Genomic DNA, 19,559 nt, shown 5'->3' with positions numbered 1-19,559 from the left:
TTTATTTCTACTCCAAATGCTATTTCCCATCAGCATCCTACTCTATAAAAGAGTGGGTTCCTTTTGGCAGGATGTTGAGCTTAATATGTACAATGATGTCATTGAGATAGGAGTGAATGATGAAGAGATGACTGGAAACTAGCTCTATTCATTGTGCAACAGAGGTGTCCTGTTACATTTTTTTTCTTTGTAAAGTTTAACTTGTGACCCAAGTATGCTTTGTCTCCCTCCTAAGACAATCTTTTAACTCTTAACAGTCTTGCCAAGTTTCCTGAGATGGGTATTTTGGTTCTATTATGAGTATTGCATAAGAAAAAGGTTACTGCCACCTATGTATCTTAAGTGGCAAGGTGGAGGGTGATCTTGGAAAGTGCCTAGAATTTTAGCCTTAAAAAACTAAGTTAAAGGAAAATTGGGGGCTGGCCGGGTGGTGCAGCGGTTAAGTGCACACATTCCACTTTGGCGGCCTGGAGTTCACCGGTTCGGATCCCGGGTGCAGACATGGCACCGTTTGGCTCATGCTGTGGCAGGTGTCCCACATATAAAGTAGAGGAAGATGGGCACGGATATTAGCTGAGGGCCAGTCTTCCTCTGCAAAAAGAGCACATGTTAGCTCAGGGCTACTCTTACTCAAAAAAAAAAAAAGGAAAATTGGAGTTTTTACAACTTAACTCACTAGCCGGTGACATGATCCTGAATGGGAGGGACAGTCTTGGAGAGATTTCAAAAGCAATTTCAAGTCTATTACTTGCACACCAAGGATAATTTCTAAGTGCTGATCTGACTGAACATTGGCTGGCAGTGTTTATTTTTCCTAATAATTCCACAGAATAACTGTTCAAATTTATTCCTTTAATCTCCTTTTGACCTGGATTTTTAGAGGCCAGGATTTTTTCAGTCCATACTCAGACTTTTCCCCCAAAATGATCTAGGGGAGGGCTCAAGGTCTATGTTTCCAAATTGCCAAAAAGGTTTGCTTATAGAGGCTTTTTATAAGTACCTGAGAAATCTTCTCTTGAGGTCCTTATGGTGGATTTAATTTATAGTGTCTTCCTAGTACCATTTTGGGAAAGAGTCAAGGATTTGTCTTCACTGTCTTATGTAAGCCTCATCTTCCTGTAGATGACTCCATCTGGCCAGCAGAGGAGTTTTCCAGATTTGCCCTTAGATGTTTCAAGACAGCAAAATCCCAGGATATATTAAGGGAAAGCCATAATATTGGGTCATCAGTGGTTTACCAATTCCAAATTATGCAAAAGAGGGACTATAAACATATCCTTAGTTTAAAATGAACTGAACAGAAATGGAGCTTCCTTCCTGATCCTTGGACTGTAAAGGATCTATAGCAAATTAATCTAATTTAGGGACAAAAAGCAAAACACAATTTCAATGGGGGTCACAGAGTGAAGACATATAAGAGGTGAGGAGGGGTGAAATAAAAGCTAGACAGATGACATACTGCAATTGTATTCCTCCCTGAAACAATAAACAAGAACAACTCAAGGACCGGGCTCAGCAGTCGCTTTCCCTGGCAATGGAGGGGAAGTTAGGAGGAAGACAAGAAAATAAGAAGTCAAGGTGTCTTAACCATTGTGCATGCACATGTCCTCAGGGCCCATACATAGTGCTCTCAAGATCCCACCCAGATTTTATGAAATCGTGGCTATAAGAGATCAGGGACTCAGAATCAAGCAGGAGTGTGTTGGTTGTAAGCATGGCAATGAAGGAAGGTAGGAGAAAGACTAGCTGGAGGCTGGGGACACCTCAGTTCCCTAACATCAAGTTCACAGGCTTTTTGTTTTCTATGACTATCATCTAAGACCCCCTTTGTGACAATCAAATGGGTGAGAGAAAATCTCCAGCTACTAAACAGGAGCAAGAAAAGTAGACCTTGAAATCATAGGTTAGTAAATTTCAGTAAGTCTATTTGAAAGGAATCTCCATGTTTACCCAGCCAAACGTTAAAAGTCTATCATTTTGTTGAGACTTTTCTAACCCTTATGTATACCGCTATCTTTATGGAAGGGCTGATTCCTTTGTCATTTTAGAGTCTTAAAATGTTCATACACTTCAATCCACTGATAAATTCCACCACTGGAAATTTATCCCATATCAATAATTCCAAAGAAGGAAGAGCCGTCCATCATTCTGTCAATGGTTACCTGTTGTTCTGGGATCTCTCCCCTTCCCTGGGCTGCTCCCACATCACAACACTGCTTCTACCTTTCCCATCCAGCCCAAAGTGTATACATTACCCCACAGTGCCATGAGACCAGGCTACAAAAGAACAGAATAGAATTGCAACAGCAAAAGCTGCAACTGGCTCATCATTTTGGCTGCTTGAAGCCTGACTCCTGTTCCTGGTCTTCCTAACAAGATGACTCATGGTACTGCTACGGAATTATCTCATCCTAGGTTCAGACCTGATTTCTACCACCTAGAGTGTGATAGACATTTCTCAGTGTCCAGAGCCAAGATAAGGAACAGATTCCTCCCCTTATCTCCTTTTCCCTCTGTTCACCCTTCATCCCAGGCAATTTTCCCTGGTCAACATGTCCCAATACTCTTTTTCTGGTTTAGACTTTCCAAATTCTTTCCACATGATTGACAGTGGCTAGGTCCATTCTTGGGTGACCAACTGTCCCAGTTTGCCCAGAGCTGTCACAGTTTTAGCACTGAAAGTCCTGTGTCCTGGGAAACCTTTTAATCTTCAGCAACCTGGGACAGTTGGTCACCCTACCTCAGGGGAAATGAAATCTTACCTTCCAGGGGGCAGCTCCCCCAGAAGAATCCTATCAGAATACGATAATCAACAATCAAAGTAATAATGAGTTATTGAGTCTTAACACCAATATGTAGGCATCAGTGGTACATCCCAGGATGATCTTTACTTCTGCCCACCTGGTTTCTTTTTTTCAGGTCTTCGTCCAATGCGAGGAGTTTCCTGTAGACTTGAGGCTTTCTCCTCCCGATCTACTGATCTACTCTTCCGTCCAAATGGATTTCTCCATAAGAACAAGCAGTAGTTTGCTGTCACACTGAAGCTTAAATCCACACTCGAAAAGAAACGGCTCTCTAAAGAAATTTACCTGTAGAGCTGCAGCTCTGCCTGCAGAATAAGCCATCTTTTCCATGGTTTCACAGGCTAGCCTAAGCTGCTCGTATATCTCCATTTTCAGATGATGATTTTAGATTCATATTTGCATAACCTTCAGGTGTTTTCCCCCCAAAAAGCCTCCAGCTTTTGAAAAACTGAAAACTTCTTGTAGCCTTGAAATTAGCTTCTTTGTTTTTTCTCACTGAAATCAAGGTTTAAAATAATGTTGTTATTTGGGTCAAATTTGAATGAGGGCTGTAACTCTAGAAAGTTATGCCCCACACGCCTCCCCAAGAAGGAATCTTCTCTAAAGCATGTATTCTAGGAGTAGAAACTCCGCCCTGGGATGACAGCAAAGGAAAGTCTATTTGCACGCTCCTCATCTGGCTCCAGGAATGTGACAGAGACTGCTTATTTAGTTGTCCCCTTTTCCATTTGTCCCTGACTTTTGTGTGTACACGCCTGCCCAGGATAAAGGCTAATTCCCAGTTAGGTGTGGCTGTGTGACTAAATTCTGGTCAGTGGCATATAAGTGGAAATGTCCTGTGCTATTTTCAAGATGTGTCCTTATGGCTAGGAGACATGCCTTTCCTCTTTCAGCTTCCTGCTGGTTGGAATGTAGACATGATGGCTAGAGCTGGAGCAGCTGTCTTGGACCTGAGATGAAAGCCTCTTGCTGAAGATGTCAAAGTAACAAGACAGAAGCCTGGTCCCTGACACTGAACGGCCACACCTCACCCTACCAAGTGTGGGCAATAACACAGTTTATCCTACCTCCTCCTAAGAAGGGGGGAGACTTGGAGAGTAAAGGTGTAAAATGGAAACAAGATAGTCCCAGCTCTTAAAGAGTTTATAATCTAATCAAAGTGAAAGACACCCCCCGCATCCTTACAATATTAGCTTTATTTACAATTTATTGTAATTTTTTAAAAATCTCCTTTAAGTCAATGAAAATACTTAAGGGACAACTACTGATCTACTCTTCCGTCTAAATGGATTTCTCCATAAGAACAAGCAGTAGTTTGCTGCTGTACGTCTCTGGATTTCTTTTACGTGACTGAGAAATAAACAGCTACCTTGCTTTCTTACTCTTTTTGTTTATGTGCAATAGGTCCCAATCATAAATAATAAAGTTATAACTGCCTCTTTCCAAGAGCAGCAATACCTATTATGCAGAAAATGTTTGGAAGCAACATACAAATTCAACGATGGGGAGCATGGTCAGTATATCCCCTCAATGGAATATTATGCAACTGTTAAAAATAACTACTAAAGACCTTAATAGGGAAATGATATAATGCAAAACAGTAACAGTGTTGTATCTCAGCTTAAATTAAACTTTAAAAAATTATGTAAGATATCTCCAAGGACTGCAGGGGAACATGAACAAATTAAAACTTTGTGTTTTGGAAGCAGATTATTAATTTTTTTCTTTTGTTTTAGACTTTCATAAACGTTGCTATAATGCTTACTGACTTTATTTTATTATTATTATTTTTAAATTTTTTTTTTTTGAGGAAGATTAGCCCTGAGCTAACATCTGCCACCAATCCTCCTCTTTTTGCTGAGGAAGACTGGCCCTGAGCTAACATCCATGCCCATCTTCCTCTACTTTATATGTGGAACACCTGCCACAGCATGGCTTGACAAGCAGTGTGTAGGTCTGCACCCGGGATCTGAACTGGTGAACCCTGGGGTGGCCAAAGAGGAATGTGTGAACTTAACTGCTATCCCACAGGGCCAGCTGCTTTTTTTTTTTTTAATTTTTAAAAATCTTTATTTATTTATTTATTTATTTTTTACTGACTTAAAAAGTTTCCTCAAACAGTGGTAGACAACAAAAGCCCAGTGTTTTGGGGTATTTTTGCTGAGGAGGATTTTCCCCAAGCCAACATCTCTTGCCAATCTTCCTCTTTGTTTTACTCGAGGAAGATTAGCCCTGAGCTAACATCTGTGCCAATCTCCCTCCAGTTTATACGTGGGTCCCCACCAGAGCATGGCTAATGAGTTGTGTAGGTGTACATCTGGGATCCAAACCAAGAACCAGTGCTGCCAAACTCAACTACTCTGCCATGGGCTACCTGAAAGCCCTGTGTTTTGTCCTCATATTATGGGTGCTGTCTTATCCTCCATTATATATACAAGTTGTCCCTTAAGTATTTTCATTGACTTAAAGGAGATTTTTAAAAAATTACAATAAATTGTAAATAAAGCTAATATTGTAAGGATGCGGGGGGTGTCTTTCACTTTGATTAGATTATAAACTCTTTAAGAGCTGGGACTATCTTGTTTCCATTTTACACCTTTACTCTCCAAGTCTCCCCCCTTCTTAGGAGGAGGTAGGATAAACTGTGTTATTGCCCACACTTGGTAATCCATATTTGTAGGGATCTATGTGATTTACTGAATTGCACCCAGGGTGTACATATTAATCCATATTTGCGCTAAGCATATTAGTTTGTCTACTAAGAGACTTCAGAAAGAAGCTACTGTGACGACGAAAATGTCAACACACTTTGACAGGTTCTGAACCCAAAGAGACGTCTGTTCATTTAGTAAGAAGCACACCCATGGTTTCGGCCTTTGGAGGGAAACAAAAGAGGAAAGCAGTACGTGTATTACGTTTTTTCCTGTCTTAAGGTCAGACCACTCAACCCTGAATTTTCCCAGCTTCTCTTTGCTATGTTTATGGGAGCCAAATTGGAGCTTTAAATAGACATTATTCACTTTGTTCCTCAGTCTGGATTCTCTCTTCGTGCCTCGATCATATATATCATATATATATTTCTGTATATCGTTTATTCACCTCACTGTTCTGTGAGAAAACTAAGAGCCAAATTTGCTCAATTGGGATAAATAATGTTGCGAGTCCCTAAGGCAGTCGCCCACCTATAGTTAGACAACGTGTTACTGTGCTATGACTTGATCTTCAACACTCCCAATAAAAACTTCGGTTCTCTAAATAACTAAGACAGCCGGCAACCAACACAGAAAATGGCAGAAGCACAAGCTCTTTACTCCACGGCTTCTGATCTGGGCTTGTTTACTTATGCCTTGGACAGGAGCCGGACCTTGAGTCGGAGCGGAGCTGTTTTTCGGCGCTCGACTGTAGTTCCTTGAACGATTGCTCGGGCGCTCCTGCTTTGATGTCTGGGGCGTTCGTGGATTCGGTGATCTTTTGCGCCGTCTTCTTGCTTGATGTCTCCTGAGCGGCGGCGGCACCGGGTCGAAGCCTGACTTTTCCGCGAGGCCGCGCGCTCAAGCTGCTTTCTCCCGCTGGTCGGTGGAGCGGATCCCTTGCTACCTCCCTGCCTCTTCTTCCTCTCTGTGGCTCAGTCCAGCCGCTGGGCAGCCGACCGAGCCCCCGCCCGCCTTGCAGGTAGGCCCGGAGGAGTCTGGGAGGCCGGGCCCGGCATCCTTCCGCCGCCGGGTTGCGAAGACCTTGGCGCCGGCGGGTGGGCGGGCGGCTCGGTCGCGGAGTCACGGCCAGAGGAGGAGCTACGCGGCTGGGCTCGGGGGCGCGGTCGGAGAGGCGGCGGAGAGCTGAGGGAGAAGCCGGAAAGAGGGAGAGATGCTGGGGCTTCCCGGTGTGGCTCGGTAGGGAGGGGATGTGGGGTCGAGGGCGGGTGTCGCACCCCCAGTGTGTGGGGAAAATCGCTTTCCAGGAACGGATGGAGCTTTGCGCGCTTTGACCCTCCCCCTTAGTCTCTTCCCCCCTCCCCGCCCCCAATGCTCTGGGTGTCATGACTCAATTGCACTGAGGATCCCCTCTGAGTCCAGCCTTTGAAGGGACCCTTGAGTAGGTGGAGGCATGTAGAACAAGGCCCTCTCGCTCCTCGGAGCGAAGTGTCACATTCTCGCCTTTTTCGGGTAGGGAAACTGAGGCTGAGGTCTGGGATGTGACTTTTCCCCATATCCCCGACAGATCTTTAAATGTCGTTTTTTGTCATTTACCAGTTCACTTTTTTTTTTTTTTTTTTTCATTTTACCAGTCAGTGGTTTCCCGTTTGGTTGTCTGTAATCCCTCCTTCCTAGGAATATAGATTCTGTCTCTGGGGACTTCAGAAGTCAAGGGACCATGCGATCTTGTGGCTGGTTTTGCTTTTCAAAGTCTGTATCATTTTAGCGAGAGTAGCAGTAACAGTTTCTTTTTCTTTCTTGATAGAAAATTTTGTTTGCTGTCCGCTTTGCCTTCTGGTTGATACTTATTTCTCCTCCTTCCCCTCAGCCTGTTTCTCAGTGGACGTCTTTCAACTCTGCTGTTGAGTGGTTAATGTCCAGCAGAGGATGCTCAGATTTTGAAGTCAGATATTTGTCCCGAGAGAGTTTGCTTTCTAGGAAGAATCCAAAGAAAACCCAAGGGGTCTCTTTCAGAACAGTTTTGTTATCTTTGGTTAGGGGGTTAGTTACTGCATGTACTAAGAGTTAAAAAAGCTGTGTGTAGGAATCATTCAAATATTGAGATATTTAAATGAAAAGTTAACATTCTGGGAACTCCATTATGTTTTCCTTTTCTCTCCCAACTTGGAAACTTTGGGGACTAAGTGTTCTTACTCATTTTATTTTCATTGGATTTAGTGTCATGATCCTAATTTCTGTGACTTCTTTGTCGAAAAAAATAATCAGCCTAGAGGTCATTCTAGGTTGAATAAGTATTTCCACAGTATGTAGAATCAGTAACAGAATTGTTTTAAGGGAGAGCAGACTAAATTCTTAGTTCTTGGATGGAAACTCTACAAATCTATGTTCCTTTAATAATTTTAGAATTCTCATATGAGTTTTGGAAAGATTATTGTTGCTCTAATTTTTTTGGGGGGTGTGAGGTCAGCAAGATTTAAATGAAGGGCCCTTGATCATGAATGATTTTTCCTAGTTATAAGGACCTCTGTACTTCCAGAAAGGGATTAATGAAAAGCCACCAGACTATCTTTATGGAGAATCTAGATTGGGAAGTTAGGCTAAGAATGTGTGTTCTCTGAAAAATTTTTTGTGATAGAAAAGACTTTATGTCAGAGGAGAGAATTTAGAGAAGGAAGCACATTATCTCCTGGTGTTTAATGGATGCTGTGTAAAATTTAGAGTTAGAGAGTCTCTGAGTGGCTCCTAATGAACGCTAAATAATAAATGGAGTATGCTGTGAGTACCACAGAGAAATGTTAGGAACGTTTTGTTACGTTTCTGTAGGAAACAGCAGAGATGTTGAATTGAGGAGGGCAAGAAATTTAGTTGCGGTGGGGAGGATATGGGGATGCAGCTTCTTATCAGCTTCTCATGTGCTTTGTGATCGAAATTCACTCCACTTTTACCCTTCTTGGTTAAATCTTGTGTTATTCTGTCAATGTCAGATCAAGCTCTCTTCTGGAGTTTCCTTTCGGAAATTTACAGGTTCAGAATGTGACTGAGGTATTCCGTCTTCTCTTTAGTAGGAAAGTTCTTGGAGATTATTAAAAATGTGAACTTCTTTGAGTGTCATCTAGAACTTGTCCTGGAAGGAGTTATGTATATCACTTGATAAAAATTAGTCATTTTTATTAGCAGAGTAATAACTTTATGCCGTATAATTTTCAAAATATTTTCAACACGTGTTATAAAACTTACAGAACTTTTTCTCTTTTGGTCTGACTGCTTTATGCTGTTTATTAATGCTAAATCTAAACATTTATGGTCTTTAAGGATCTCCATGAATGTTGGCAGTTTATGTTGACAATTTATCTCACTCTTCCCATGTATCCCACTCTTAAAGGAACTAGAGAAAAAGTTTTGTTGTTAGCATACTGAGGCCTCTTTTTTTTTTTAAGATGTGTCTCAGCCTTGATAGACTTATTTTGGAATGGAATACAGATCTTTTTGCCCAGTGGTTTGGTTTACCAAAAAAACCCCTTAAGTTCCTTTAATCATAGTCATTCTTGTTTCTTTCTCCAATTGTTCCTCATAAACCCAGAGAGAACTTTCTGTTTCTTGTCATAATTTCTGTTTTTACAGAAGTGCTATGGTACAACCTGTCCTGTGGTTTGGGGGTAATTTATATTTTATAATATCAAACCCCTTTTCCCTCCAAGTTAATTAGATCTATTTTTTTTTCCTTTGCGCAAAGCTAAAATTAGTTACTTATAAAAATTTTGCGATCACTTATTGGCGGAATGTATTTATGTGCCCAGTAGCATGTGGCAGTCTGCCAAAGTGATGTGGTAAGAAGAAAACAGATTAAGGAATCAGGAGACCTGGGTTTAAGTCTTAAATTTACCAGCTTACTTGCTGAGAAATCGTGTACAAATTATTTAAGGAGGCTATAGGAAAGGTTACTGTCCTTTATTGAGCACTTATGTGTCATGTCCTTTACATGGGTTGTCTCATTTAACACTCCTAGCAGTCCTTTAAGATAGATACTATTTTCCCCGTGGGTACTGAACTCAGAGAGAGTAAATAATTTGACCAAGATCACCCAGCTGCCATGTAGTAGAGCTGGTATTCAAATCGAGGGCTTTGAATGCTTTTATGAGTCCGCATGTAAAGAATGGGAAAGATAATACTTCTATCATAATACTTCCGTTGAGAAAAAGTGCGTGAAGCTGCTTTCAAAAGATAAAGTGCTCTTCAAATGTTAACTTCTGTGCTATCTTACGGCAACAATGAACGGATGTCATCTAGGTTCTTGGACAACTTAGTTCTTTCAGGGCAGCGTTACGCGTGACAGTCATGGAGGCTAGTGGTGACAAACACTACAGCGGCGTTGGAGGAGCTTACTCATGTGGATGTGGAGAGGAGTAAGTGCTTGGAAGTCCTAGTGAAAGCCGGGGTTTAGGTGCTGTGTGTTGAGATGGGGGAGACTAGGCTGTTTACGCCCTCTCTTCCAGTTAGTGCTGGCTTGGCTGTCTGTAGATTAGTGTAGGAAGTATCTTTTCTGTCTCGTTCTCTGTCTGTTCCTTTGCTTGTGGGGTTGATAATCTCCACTTTTCTACCTAAACTTTCTCCTTTCTTCATTGAGTATTGTTCTTGGACTGTGGTTTTTCCTGAGCTATGAAATATTCCTCTCAGACCTTTTGGAACTATTTCTTTTCTTTTCTTTTCTTTTTTTTTAAGATTTTATTTTTTTTCCTTTTTATCCCCAAAGCCCCCTGGTACATAGTTGTATATTCTTCGTTGTGGGTCCTTCTAGTTGTGGCATGTGGGACGCTGCCTCAGCATGGTTTGATGAGCAGTGCCATGTCCGCGCCCAGGATTCGAACCAACGAAACACTGGGCCGCCTGCAGCGGAGGGCGCTAACTTAACCACTCGGCCACGGGGCCAGCCCCGGAACTATTTCTTGATTGTGACTCTGTTCCACCCTCACCTTTTCAGACTTTCGTTCATCTAGCAAATATTATTGAATGCTCATTAGATGCTGGGGTACAAAGGTAGACATGAGTGTTCTGGTTCGTACAGTTTATTCCACTGGGGAACAGAGTTGACTAGGTATCTGATGAATATTGAAATTTAGGCTGTGCTTTGAAGGAAACAAACAAGGGCTGACAGAGAGATGAAGCAGTGAGGAAGGTGTTCCCTGGCTGTTCACTGGGATTGGAGTCTTCAGTTATGACATCCTTAATCCCCCTAAAAAGTTGCAATCACAACATACCATGATTCAGTAAATTAAAGTTCCCCTGCTGCCATTACAGTGGAAGCCTTCATTTAAGATTGCTCCATGTAATATTTGTCTCTTACTTAATGTGTGATGACACTGGCTTTGGCATCATAAAGGATAACTATGACTTATAAATATCCAGCTTGCTTGACTAATGAGTTTAATTTCTTTTTTTTTTCCTCCAAAGATTTTATTTTTCCTGTTTCTCCCAAAGCCCCCTGGTACAGAGTTGTATATTTTTAGTTGTGGGTCCTTCTAGTTGTGGCATGTGGGACGCCGCCTCAGCGGGGCCTGTTGAGTGGTGCCGTGTCCATGCCTAGGAGGCGAACTGGTGAAACCCAGGGCCGCTGAAGTGGAGCGTGCAAACTTAACCACTTGGTCATGGGGCCGGCCCCTTCCCAGACTCTTGAATAACATAGTGGCACTGACTCTGGAGCCAGGCAGTCTGGGTCCAAATCCCAGTGCCACTACTCTGTGACTTGGGCAAGTTACTCAGCCTCTCTGTGCCTCTTCTCATCTGTAGACTATCACACAGTTGTTGTGAGAATTAAAGGAGTTGATAGATGTAAGGCATTTAACAGCACATAGCACTATCTGTGCCAGCTGTTACCATTTCAATATGATTGTTATAAGAAGATAAAGATTTGTATGTTCAGGGGCTGGCCCGGTGACGCAGCAGCTAAGTTCGCACGTTCCGCTTCTCGGTGGCCCGGGGTTCGCTGGTTCTGATCCCGGGTGCGGACATGGCACCACTTGGCAAAAAGCCGTGCTGTGGTAGGCGTCCCACGTATGGGGTGGAGGAGGATGGACATGGATGTTGGCTTGGGGCCGGTCTTCCTTGGCAAGGGGAGGAGGATTGGCAGCAGTTAGCTCAGGGCTAATCTTCCTCAGAAAACAAACAGAAAACACATTGTGTGTTCTTCAGAAGGAGAACAAATAATAGTGATACTAGATTGAAGTTTACAGTCTTGAGAAAACTTGAAGAGGACTTGAAGAGGGAACAGGCAGTTAAAGCAGCATGTCAGGGGCTGGCCCCGAGGCCGAGTGGTTAAGTTCGCGCACTCCGCTTCGGCCACCCAGGGTCTCACCTGTCCGGATCCTGGGCATGGACATGGCACCACTCATCAAGCCATGCTGAGGCGGCGTCCCACATGCCACAACTAGAAGGACCCACAACTAAAAATATACAACTGTGTACCGGGGGGCTTGGGGGAGAAGAAGGAAAAATAAAATGTTAAAAAACAAAAAACAAAAAACAGCGTGTCAGTCCCTCCTTCCCCTCACTGCCCTTCAAATTAAAGTAAGCAGATGAGTCTACTGGGCAAGAGAAATGTAGAAAACAAAATTTTCTGAAAGAGTTCCAAGTGTCAGATAAATGGCAAAGTTTTGAGGATTTTTGTAATATATGTAGCATAACAGGCCAGAGTTATTTTAGGAACAGAAGAACATTTCTTTGCAAAACAGGTAGAAGATGTTAGCATCTGAATTTTACCATCTATTTGAACTGTGATTGGTGCTTGAAGGATTTCGGAGAAGTTGATTAAAGGCATGGAAAAAAATGACATTTAGGGAAAAGTCAAAGCTACCAAATCACCTTGGGTAAACTTGTGGAAGAGTGAACATGTTTTTTGCATAGTGGTATGCAAGGAATCCAGTGGAGTTAGTTTTTGATTACTCTTGTCTCTTTATGCCATTGTAAATTGTGGGTGGCTTCAGTCTTTGCGTTAACTGTTCATATTTTCTTCTCTATATCTTTATAATAGTCCTGCTCTGTCATTTTAAAAAACTGATTTAGGGGCCAGCCCCATGGCCTAGTGGTTAAGTTCAGCGCTTTCCACTTTGGTCGCCTGAGTTCGGTCCCCAGGGGCAGAACTAAACCACTTGTCAGCAGCCATGCTGTGGCAGAGACCCATGTACAAAATAGAGGAAGACTGGCACAGATGTTAGCTCAGAGCCAATCTTCTTCAGCAGGAAAAAAACCCAACAACAACCTTATTTAATGGTAAGAGTGGAGTCTGTTCTTTTTCAGTTATTCATTCAGTAAATGTTTATTGAATGTCTCCCTCTGTGGTAGGTGGTGAGGAGACCATAAGAGCTGATCAGAACCAATACTTACTGAAGTGCTTTGTGCCAGGTACTTGGCTAGGTGCTTTGTGTCATTGATTCTTTTCATTCTCATAACAACCTTATGGTGTAGCTACTTTTATTCTCGCCATTTTATAGATGTGGAAATTGTGGCACAGAGGGGTTGAGCAGTTTGCTCAAGGTCATAGAGCTAGTGACTAGTGGAACCAGGATTTGAATCCAGGCAGCCTGGCTCCATAGTTTCCTGCTCTTAATCCGTAAATTATACTGATTCTAACCTACTTTAAACAATTCTAAACTCTCTAAACTACTGCCACCATACTAAGGCTAGAGTGAAAGAAATAGATGTTGTCCATGCCCTTAGTCCAGAGGGGAGAGAGAGAGACAATAAACAAAAAATACACCAGTGGAAGTATACTTGCAATGTGTGTAAAGTCCTATGATGGAAAAGTGAAAAAGAGAGTATGGTGGGGGAACCTGAATTATATTGGAGCTTTGGGGAGGGTTTCTCTGAAGAAGTGGTATTTAAGCAGAGACGAGAAGCATGAAAGGGGAAGGTAAAGAGAACAGCATATATGAAAGTCTTGAGGTGGGAAAGAACTTGGCACATTTGAGAAACCGAAAGAACATTTGTGTGGCTGGAATACAGTGAGCAGTGGGTGAGGCAGGAGAGGGGCACAGGACAAGAGTACAGACTTCGGACTGTGTCAAGGATTTTGGATTTTTCCCCTAAGTATAACAGGAACCTTTGAGGGTTTTTTGTTTTTTTTTTTTAAAGATTTTATTTTTTTCCTTTTTCTCCCCAAAGCCCCCCGGTACATAGTTGTATATTCTTCGTTGTGGGTCCTTCTAGTTGGGGCATGTGGGACGCTGCCTCAGTGTGGTTTGATGAGCAGATCCATGTCCGCGCCCAGGATTTGAACCAACGAAACACTGGGCCGCCTGCAGCAGAGCGCGTAATCTTAACCACTCGGCCACGGGGCCAGCCCCCCTTTGAGGATTTTAAGAATGAGTGTTGTGACCTAATAGATGACTTTAAAAGATTACTCTGGCTACATTGTGGAAATTTTTGGAAATTTGTCGAAAAAAATTTGGAAATTGTGGAAAATTTGGAAACAGAACAAGTAGGGGAAGTATAATCATTAGGATGTGTTATAGTGGTCCAGGCCAAAGGTGATGATGGTTTGGATTAGGCTGTAGGCAGTGGAGATTGAGGGAAGTAGAAAGATTCAGTAGATATTTTAGAATTAGGACAGGCAAGACTTAATGATGGCTTGGATATGTGGGAAGAGGAAGGTGTCAAGTATGATTCCCAGATTTCTGGCATGAGCATCTGGGTAGATGAAGTTGCCATTTTTGAGACAGAAACATTGGAGGAGAAGCAGATTTGGACTAGAGTTGGGGAGTGGAATGAAGACCTCGGTTTGAGTCATGCTAAGTGTGAGATGTCTGTGAAAACATAGAAGTGGAGACATCAAGTACACAGTCTTTGAGCTAGTGCTCAAAAGTGGCGCTGGAAATAAATCTGGCTGCTCTTGGTATATAGGTGGTATTTACAGCCAAGGAAAATGGATGAGATTACCTAGAGGAAGGGTGTGTATAGACCAGGAGGAGAAGAGTGCTCAGGACCAAGCTCCAAGGAATTTAAGAGAAAATCTCAGAAACTGATAGCAGCGCATGTTTCAAGAAGGAAGTGATCACCTAAATTTTGTTGGATTTAGCAACAGAGATCATTGATGATCATAGCAAGAAAAATGTTGGAGGAATGTAGGGCCAGAAGCCAGATTGGAGTGGGTTTAAGAAGTGGAAAGGGAGGAAGTGAAAATGGTCTGTATATTTTGATTATTAGCCTGTCTGCCTCTCCGTAAGAAGTAATACTTTAAGAAGAAGTAATATAATAAGGTCCATGACGGTAGGAACAATACCTTTTCATTTCTGTGTCCTTGGCTGCTTAGCCTTGGTGTCTTGCCAGGAGGTTGTATAAAAGGAGAAAGGGGCAAGGCAATGAGGATACTTGCAAGATGGTGAGAGTAATGATTCTCATGGTCCTTATATGTGGCCTCGGAATTTAAGGGTTTATGTACTTTTCAACGTTAGTGCCATTAGCCTTTCTATTTTCACCTCCTTACCTAATGGGTCCATATTTTGTTATTATTGGCTTTTAAAATTCTTTCTTTACCTTTATTTTTTCTTATTGCTTTCCTATGGTCATTGTTGCTATAGTTAATTAGCTAATGTGCTTGGTTATTTACTTTATCTTTCTTCACTCACTTATTTCTTGGCTCTTGTTTCCCTATGGGATACTGTATAATTGTGACTCTAGACTTTTGGTTTCTTGTTTGTTTCCCATTACATACTCTTTGCTGAGAGTCTGATAGGCTATATTGAGGTAATGTTAAACATTTTGGTTGTCATTCTACCTAGAATTTTATATGATGGCTTTCCTGGGAAGAGCTAAGCATTTTGTGGATATTGTCCCCGTTAGTTCTCCTAGCATTCTTTTTTACAAAATAATTTATTGAGGTAAAATTCACATAACATAAAATTAACCATTTTAAAATGAACCGTTTAGTGGCATTTTAGTACATTCACAGTGTTGTGCGACTGCCACCTCTCTCTGGTTCCAAAACATTTCCATCACTCCAGAGTAAAACCTCCTTCTGATTAAGCAGTTTCTCTTCACTCCCCCCTTCCACCAGCCCCTGGAAACCAGCAGTCTGCATTCTGTCCCTATGGATTGATCTGTTCTGGATATTTCATGTAAGTGGAATCATATAATATGTAACCTTTTGGGTATGTAGATACCATAATTTCTTTGTCCATTCATCTGTTGATGAACATTTGGACTATTTCCACCTTTTGGATATCATGAATAATGCCGCTGTAAACATGCATGTGCATGTACTTGTTTTCAGTTGTTTTGGATATGTACGTAGGAGTGGAATTGCAGGGCCCTGTGGTAATGCATTATTGTTATGATTCTTCCTAAACCATAAGGACCAAAGCCAGCATCTGCAGCTTCCATAGAGTGTGAGCTTTGAGAGTTGGCTGGGCTTAGATTGGGACTGAGAATCTCTTTCCTGTAGGTTTAACCTTTTGAGGAAGTGAGTTCTCCTAACTCACTGGTTTTATTATTTGCATTTTACTGATGGGATAATTGAAGTACAGCGTCTGCATCGTTTTAACTTCCTGTCATCTTCAGAGCCAGTCAGTGATGGAATTGGGAATTTAAGACTCTTAATCATGTTCATTGTCTAAGGTGACCCCTTTAAAAGCACGTCGTGTTTGCATGAAGCTGTTTGAAATGGGCTTCCTATATTTTATAATCTCTTGAAGGGATATTGTTCAGGTGGTGGTAAGCAGATGTTCTCTTTCCATAGAGGACAAGACAAGAGGGAATGTGTTTTAATTGCAACAGGAGGGATATAGATTACAAATTAGAAAGAACTTCCTAACTACGAGGTGCTGGAATGTTACCAAAGGCAGTTGTGAAATATCTTCCCCAAAGACTTGATAATTGTCTTTCTAGGATGATTTAGGTGTGGGCTTGTTAAGAAATGAGGGAGATGACAAAGATGACTTGTGGAGGTCCCTGGTAACCCCAGAACATAGTTGTTTGATGGTTAATCAAAACGGTATCTCTGGCATTTTAATGAGTATATTTTCATTTTCCTTATGAAGAAATAATCAATAGAGAGTAGGTGAATTGCTCAAGGTCTCCTGGTAAAATAGATGATTAGCATTCTGAATCTTGTTGGCTCCCATGTTGAATGCTCAAGGCTGTGTTCTTTCTCGTGAATGAGTCTTTCCATGGCTGTATGATGTTTTCTGATTGTTATGATCCTTCTTAAACCGTAGGGATCAAAGCCAGCATCTGCAGTGTCCATAGAGTGTGTGACTGGAGAGTTATTGGCTGGGCTTAGATGGGGACTGAGAATCTCTTTCCTCTAAAAATTGATTTGGTCTCCTGTTGCACATGTAGAAATGGGAACACATTATCACTAAGAGTTCAGGAAGGGCCAGGTTAAAATTGCTTCGGTGAAGGTACATATGACATAAACGTATTTTTGGTTTGTGCTGACTGGAGAAATAGAAGCCCAGAAGATGAGCAAATGAACATTAGATTCTGTTGTAGAACATGAACATAAAAATACTCATTAAATGTAGTATTAAGTTGCCAGTTTCAGTGCTCAGCTCAGGAAATGCCAAAGTTAAAGTACTCAGAACATCAACTCTTTTACCTGAGACTTAGGGTTTTCATTAAGGTATCTCCTAAGGGGTCTCTTGTTAGTATCAAATCGAGCTTCGCCGTCCGTGGGCCTCTGACTGGGAAGCTAAGCTGGGAGGGGGTATTACTGTTGGTACCTTTAACGAAGGATTTTTTAGGTTGGTTTGTTTTAGTTGAGCTATGGGAGCATTTACTTGTTCAGTTCTCTCCTACTGAAAATATCATCAGATAGATTTATTGAGCTTTCTTGAATTGGCAACGACTGTTACCTCTGCAGGATAAAAGAGAGGGGGCCAACTTTTAAATGCTTACTGTGCTGGGAATTTGATATTTGTTCCTCCATGTAATATTCATAACAAACCTATAAAGTTGATGGTGGCATCTCTATTGTAAAGGACAAGAAAAAATGAAATATTTTCTTGCCAGAGATTATAGAGTGAATGGCAAAGCTCAGATGCAGAAGGCAGAATCTTCTGTTTTTAAGCTCGTGTTCTTCAAACTGTGTTTTTTGGAGGTGCCTAGGGGGTGGCCGCGAGAGAAGAGAAAAGCTTTGGTTCTCCCACTCTGCGTAAACCAGAGCAGCTCAACTTTGATCTGTTTGGTATTTTAGTGTTTTCACAATAAGATTTCATTTTGAAACGATCGTTTTGCTTCTTAAAAAAAAAAAAAGGAAAATCTGGAAGACCACTGAGGAACCATGAAAGAACATTAGTTAAAACAATCTGAAGGTTGAAAAGATGGTTCAGTTAGGTAACTGTCAGTCATGACTTGATGGCACAGCCACACCTGCAGTGCAGTCACCGTGTCCTTAGGGAGCATAGGCTAGTGGGAGGAGAGCACGGACTCGAGTTAGAGTTCTAGCTCAGCCCCTGGGTAGCCGTGGATTCGGGGATACTCCTTGAAACCTGGCGAGCGCAAATGTACAATGCGGTGATAACACCTGTCTTTCAAGAGTGGTGTAAGGATCAGCAATAACAGGTAAAGTGGCTGGCTCACAGTAGATACCCCCCAAATGCTAGCTATTGCTAAGATGGTGGTGGTGGTGTGATGGCAATTTTTTAACATGCTGACGTTTTCCTCCCAAATGCCTGAAGAGCTTCTGCCACGTCAAGGATAGGCAGTCCTTACCTCCGTATGTACCTCATCATGAGTGCTTAGCATGTTTGTTTTTGATAAAGTTAGTCTTTAAACTGCGCATGATTATTTATTCGTGGATGCATCTGTCATTTATGAAGTGAGGAAACTTGACTTTGATTAAGTTCATTTTCATTGGACTTAAAGAGAGAAGCAGCAGTTGGAAGGAACCCCATGCAATGAGTTGGGAAACCTGGGCTTTTTGTCTCAGAGCTGCCTTTAGTGAGACTGGAAACAATGGACGGGTGAATTTAACTTTTTAAGATTTTGTGTTCAAAATGATGTCTCAGTCACTTTTAACTCTGTACATCCATGATTTGACCGAAAAGCTTAAAGATATTTCATTGTCAGTGCCAAAATTTCAAAAAATTACAGGATTATTTTTGGAGAAGGAGCTTTATGCTGATTCGAGCTGGTGAGCTTCCGTTCTTACTTATTGAGTGTGTCCAGGCCAGCGTTATGTGTAGAAGGACATCGCAGACGTGTTGCCCGAGGATCAAGAAAGGAAACAATGTGTGACTTGTCGAACGATCAGAGCAGTGTTGAAACTAAGAACAATTGTAAGGAAGCTAACGTGAGGGATTTTCATCTGTTTTGGGGAGGATAGCTGCATTCTCCAAACCCAGAGCACGCTGTCCTTCCTTGAGGGTGACACTGGCCGCATTTCAGTGTGGTAGTTACACTTAACAGCGTATTGCAGTCCTCTCGCGCTAGACTGAAAGCTCTTTGAGATGGCTGGGCTTTGCTGTGTTTGTTCCCACCTCTCTGTCCGTGTCACCTATAGTAGGGCTTGGCACATAATATAGTCCCCCCCAAATATGCTAAATGAGAAAAAAAAAGTTGAATCAAAGTCAGCAGACATATTAGAAAATGGCTTCTGCCTAAATACACTTGTTAAATTCATTGACTCTCTTCTGTTGGCATGTGATAATATAGAAAAGCTTGATAAAGTGGAAAAAGCACTAGTTTTGTAGCTTTGAACGCCAGCTTCACCCTTACTGGCTGTTTGGTCATGGACAAATTATTTCCCATTGAGCCAGGTTTTTATCTGTAAGACAGGCGTGGGGAGGAGGGAGCTTTAGAGAGAGAGTCTGTAAAGCATGAGCACTGAATAGTGGTGGTAGCTAATATTGCAAATGATGTTTAAAAAATTATCAACAATACATCTTGCCCTTCTGCTTGAAGGAGGAATGTATTTTCCGAGATGTTTGTTTGCTGTGGCTTGAGTACATGGGAGAATTATCCCCTCTTGCAATTTTCTGCTGAAAAGAAATCCTTTAGCATTGCTTCCTCTGTGGGCCCACAGGATGGTTAATGGAGGAGGCCTAGGGGGAACGGGAGCCTCGAGTAGCTGCTGAAGACCCTGCATTTTGCAGATCTCTTTAGAATGTTA

The 19,559-nt window shown here is 41.9% G+C and overlaps 1 protein-coding gene across 28 annotated transcripts in view; it reads left to right on the top strand.

Annotated features, from left to right (window-relative positions):
* Positions 1-6,001: 6,001 nt before the first annotated feature.
* Positions 6,002-19,559, top strand: part of AMBRA1 (autophagy and beclin 1 regulator 1) — a 157,876-nt gene continuing 144,318 nt past the window's right edge. For 7 of the 28 annotated variants that reach the window (XR_011423859.1, XR_011423861.1, XM_014729446.3 and 4 more), the window contains exon 1: positions 6,270-6,476. The gene's annotated coding sequence lies outside the window, so the exon portion shown is untranslated. Of the gene's footprint in view, positions 6,695-19,559 lie in introns of all 28 variants that reach the window. The other 21 variants (XR_011423858.1, XR_011423860.1, XM_005598067.4 and 18 more) reach the window with 16 other exon arrangements.

This window comes from Equus caballus, chromosome 12 (assembly GCF_041296265.1).
Source record: "Equus caballus isolate H_3958 breed thoroughbred chromosome 12, TB-T2T, whole genome shotgun sequence".
In the NCBI taxonomy this organism is placed as follows: Eukaryota; Metazoa; Chordata; class Mammalia; order Perissodactyla; family Equidae; genus Equus; species Equus caballus.
This window is presented reverse-complemented; position numbering and strand designations above follow the sequence as displayed.